Source organism: Miscanthus floridulus, chromosome 8, assembly GCF_019320115.1.
Source record: "Miscanthus floridulus cultivar M001 chromosome 8, ASM1932011v1, whole genome shotgun sequence".
Lineage (NCBI taxonomy): Eukaryota > Viridiplantae > Streptophyta > Magnoliopsida > Poales > Poaceae > Miscanthus > Miscanthus floridulus.
This window is the reverse complement of record NC_089587.1, coordinates 12,435,883-12,441,459: the sequence shown is the minus strand read 5'-3', so window position 1 is coordinate 12,441,459 and position 5,577 is coordinate 12,435,883.

Sequence of the window (5,577 nt, the reverse complement as noted above, 5' to 3'; positions counted from 1 at the left end):
TGGAAGGAAGGGAAGCAATGGTCCGGTGAGGTTGTTTCTCAGTAGGGGAGAAGTTCAGGGAGAAAATTGGCTTTTGTGATAAAATCCCGTTACGATGGGCTGGGCCGGCAGACTTCTTTTCCTCTTTGGTGCCCTATAATCTCTCGTCGGAATGCAGAGTTGACCCGGCTGTTGCGGGCGGGTGGTGCCACTGATGAATCGGCCCGTTCGCTGGTTGTTTTATGGGCTGGTTTGGACTAGTTGGTGTTGGTTTGTTGTGAGAGAAAAACACTGTTAGCTGGCTGATTTGGACTTGCTGAAACCAACAAACGAACAGAGTAAATGTTAGGCAACTGTTAACTTTGGTTGGGTTCTGTTTCGCCCGAACGCGAGCCTTGAGCCGATATGGATGACCCATTTTCATCTTTTCACCTTGTGAAATGGCCCATGCTAGTGTTAAATCCACAGGTACTTTTTTTATTTTTGAATTGTTACTCCTCTGTTTTTAGTTATATATGACGTTTATATGATAAAGAAATTAGTTCATTTGGGACTTTTTCAGAAACAAAAACTTTTTAAGTTCGTTCTCTACGAGTGGTGCCAAGAACAACCCGTAATTATAAGCTTCTATAAAGACGACATTTTGTTTGTGTATAATTCCAGCTCATTGGTGAAGATGGACTTGTATCCTTTAGGTTTTCCAGTTTTATTTATATACAATAAGACTCTTTGGACCACAATATTTTATTAATTCTATTTTTCTTTATGAAATTGGATTATATTTCCTAGAAAAGATCATACATTCTAAAAGGGGTCTAAACTAATGCATAATATCAACATCATAAGGAACTTACTCTTATATAAAGTTTGGATGTAGGAAAGGGTTCACCGCCAAGATGACCCGCGGAGTAGGAGTGAGCAATGGGACAAGGTGGGGTGTGTTAAAGATTGAAGAATGATGGGAAGGAAACCAAGATGAAGTGCTTAGACGACGACCTAAATATGGAGAGGCAAGTGTGGTAAAAAAACCATATTGTTTTCATCCGATTAAAATTTGCATCTCCCCTTTTAGAAAGTACGCACTTGCGTTTGCGTCTCTCTCTTTTTCTCCGTCTCATTCATTTTTTATTCACAAAACACCGAACCACAAGATAAGGCAAAAGAAGTAGCCACCATCATTTCCAGCTTCTTTTTTATAACTCCTTAACAAAATATTGTTCACTCTTGAATGAAGCTACCCCGTTATTGTTTCTGGACAGATTGGCTACGTCATGTTGATAAGTTGTGCCATATCGTCAAACAGTAAGTACATCTGAATATCTAATGATCAAACATAAAAAAGACTAGCACATTGACATAAATACACCTTAAAACAGAGCAAATATGAGTGCTTCCTTTCTAAGTTTCTATCATGCAAAATTTACATGTAAGCTGATCCCACACATGCATGCTTACTCGCCTCGCGGGGCACACAGAACCTGTGTAAATGATCTGTGGAAATCCGCTCTGTGATCATGAGGGCGAATATGGTTTTTGGGAAGCACTTTTCGCACGGCTGCTCCCATCCTCCACGATGGGTCATCTTCCATCGCCAGCTGCTTCGAGTTTTTTCTCCACCGCTCATAGATGACTTTGTACCACCACCAATGACAGCATCTATGTCTACAAAATAAGCATGTTGTCGTTCGCTTTGATAATGTTCATGTTGCTTTGTGCAACTAGTATATTAGGGCTATGCATGCTAGCACGTGAGATTACCATGATTTATGTTCTAGATTTAATCATGAATACCTACTTACTCAACATCTTAAGCCAATTAAGTGTCCTAATTATAAACTAGTGATGCTTCTTTTAAAGTAACTTCGGCTCCTCGGGTAGGGGTAGCTAGAGTGTGATCTTTTTTTACGAATCAGCTAGAGAGATAGCTTGTTGTGTCAGGAGGAGATGGAGGAGCAGAAGCTGCAAAAGTGGCATTCTTTATTTGTTCTTCTATATTTCTGGTTAGCCTTGACATTATGTGCATATATATCAATGGTTGCGGTTAGCAATTTTACTATGCTAGTCTTTAAAAGATGGGAAGGCAAGTATGCCCAGAACTCGTTTTATGGAATTTGGTCATAAACAGTGAAAATCCCTTTTATTTTCTGGGTTTCCTGATGACAAGGGAAAAGACAATGTCCGTGGCTGTTAAGGACTTTTCATGGTATAGTGTGAGGAAATAGAAGGGATGAAAGGGGTGCTACAAGTCTGTTTCCTGACTTTTCCAGTGCCTGGTCCTAGCCATGAAACTCGATATTGGCAATTAAATTTTGTTGAAAAATAAAAAAGCGACTCATTTCATGAAATAGAAGTAGTATGTTTTATTATGGTGTCCACTACCCCTCTCTTAATATATAATACCGGGCAGAGCTGTTGCCGTTGCCCGTGTTTTAAAAAAAAGAGCTATGTTGTCAATAGCTAAAGACTCATGATTGTTGAAAACTACTTTCATGAATCCAGTTATATTAATTTTTTTTAATCATAGAAACCTACATGGTAGATGAACTCTAGTTTAAAACGTTAAAAAAGATATAGAAAAAATTCATTTTAGGTCGGTATTAGTGGGGTAAAAGAACTTAATCTTATTATTCAGTTTCACCAATTGTTGTATGATTTAGATGTATGATACTTAGGTCTAGTGGCAGAGCTTCACATTAGTGCTATGGAGGTCCATCAATGGTATTTTTGTGGGGTAAATACAATTTTGGCACATCGATAGTGCCATTGCTTTGGAAAGATTAAATATATTAAGAGAATAACTATTTGTAATATGGATGCTAAATAAATAGTTTATTTTGTTATTTCTTGTCTCTCCTTTACCTAAGGCATCATTCCTTGATGTAGGTATGCCAACTTCGCATATGATGAGATATGAGTTAGATTTCAGTGGTTCCACATCTAATGGTGCCTATCTTGAAAAGGCGGTTGCTATATATTTGGACACATGTAACATTTCATCATCAAAGGAGACATCTGCATTTTGATATATTTGGACACTTGAAAAGGTCCCTAGTTTGGTTTTAATAATTAAGTGACAACCTAGGTGGACTAATGTGCTTAAATGTAAGATACACAGGTGATTAGTCAATAAGTACATCATGTGTGAGCAACGTATGCCATGGAGGTAAAATGGCTTTGATATGTTGCAAGGTTCACACATGTGATGAATGAGCTCATTGCATATGAGACATGACATGGAGTCATATGACTAAGGTGGAGAAGATCAAGACAAGACTTGGGTTGATGGACCGGTTGCAAGCGTGAAGGGCAAGTTGGAGGCTTTGGAGCAATGGACCGCATGGCAGTGAAGCTTGAGCAAGACTTGACACCGATAGACAAAGGCAATGGTGAAGAGCAAGTAAAGTCCAGATCGATGAATCAATACGGTTCTATGATGATATGAAGTGGATCATATCATTTGTTGATCAAGGTTGGTGTATGTGTTGCATTAACATTGGAGGAGATGGAATAGAATGCGCAAGACAAAGGTATATTTGTAGGGCATTTTATTTCACCGGTCATAGGTGTGTAGAGAAGTTTATGACCGGATCTAGGATAGATGGCCGTACTATCAAGAGGGGCAAAACTTGTTTGCATATCGATCATCTAGTGCCACTCGAGTGATCTAAGTTTGCATCGTTATTAGGATCGAGTGACGTGGTGAATTGAGTGACTAATCCTTTGGAAAATATTTGTGAAAACATAACACACATGCATAAGATGGTGAACACTTGGTGGTGTTGGCACATTTGCAAATGGGATGTTGTTGGTGTTGAAACGGATCAAGTTGGAGAGAGAAAAAGGAGAAGAAAAGTGCAAGTTATGGTTGTCCGGAGGTCAAAAGTTGCAACCTAACTCGTAGCCAAATCATAGCCATTATAGAGGGTGGCACCACCCTTTCCGGTGGCCAAAAAGTGGGCACCACCACCCCTAGGGCGGTGCCCAAAAACAGCAACAACACACTTTCGTATTTCGGACATTACTCCTAGCTCCGAACTCTGATTTCGATGATCTAGCACTTTTCGGAAAGCTAACGAATAGTTCTACGGCCTTAAAGTGATGGTTTTCAATTTGGAGCAAGTTAGGGTCACCAGACTGTCTGGTGACCATGGCGGTGTGGCACCACCACTTTTTTCCAGAGAGGGGGGAACTTGGTCAGGGGCACCGCCACGCCTAGGGCGATGCACCACCACCCTATGTCCGGTGCCAGGGGCTCAATGGCTAGTTCAAATTAGCCATTGGGATTTGACCGTTGGGGTGAGCACCGCCTTGTCCAGTGCCCTCGTAGAAACTAGTCACTTTGCTCCAACGGCTCTATTTGGCTTGGGGGCTATAAATAGAGGTGGAGCTCGGCCTTGGGCTGGTTGCTGAGCACCCTTAAGCCTTGCTGGCTTGTGTAGGTGTGCTTGGGAGCCCTCTAACTCACATACGCTTGATAGTGATCATTCAATTGAGTGTGAGTGTGATTTTAGTGTGATTGCATTATGAGAGTGCATCGAGTGGCACTAGGTGATTGAGTCGCAAGCCAGTGGTGATTATTACTCTTGGAGGTTGCCACCTCCTGGATGGCTTGGTGGTAGTCTCTGTCGAAGCACGCAAGAAGCTTGTGCGGTGCTCCGGAGAAGAGATTGTGAGGGGTAACGTGATCACCCCACGGGAGCCGCGAAGAGCAACACTAGTAGAGCGTGTCATTGAGCTAACCTCACTTGGTTCATGAGGTTCTTGCGGCACCCAACGTGTGGGCTTGGTATGGTGCTAATTAGCCACCGAACCACCAAGTGGACGGTCGACACAACGGGAACTAGTGTGTTGGTAAAAGGTCCTTGTTTGGTTTTGGTAATTGAGTGACAACCTAGGTGGACTAATTGTGTTTATGTGAGATACACAGGTGATTAGTCCATAGTTATATGTGTATGAGCAACATATGCCATGAAGGTGAAAATGGCTTGGAGATGTTGCAAAGCTCACACATATGATGGTGAAGGAGCTTAAATGCACATGAGACATGACATTGAGTCATGTGATCAAGGTGGAGAAGATCAAGATAAGACTTGGCTTGATAGACCGGTTGCAAGCGTGAAGGGCAAGTCGAAGGCTTTGGAGTGATGGACCGCGTGGCGGTGAAGCTTGAGCAAGACTTGGCGCCGATGGACGATGGCAACGGTGAAGAGCAAGTAGAGTCAAGATCGATGAACCAATATGATCATGTGATAATATGAAGTGGATCATATCATTGTTGATCGTGTTGGTGCATGTGTTGCATCGACATTGAAGGAGATGGAATGGAATGCGCAAGGCAAAGGTATAACCTAGGGCATTTCATTTCACCGGTCATAGGTGTGTAGAGAAGTTTATGACCGGGTTTAGGATAGATGGCCGTACTATCAAGAGGGGCAAACTTGTTTGCATATCGGTCATCTAGTGCCACTCGAGTGATCTAGACGGGATTCGGCGCTTTCAGGAAAATGGAATGCCTATTTTCTATTGCACCGGATGCAAATTCTTGTGGTTAGCACACTTGAGCAAGGGTGAAGAGAATGGAGAAGATGCTGGCGTCGG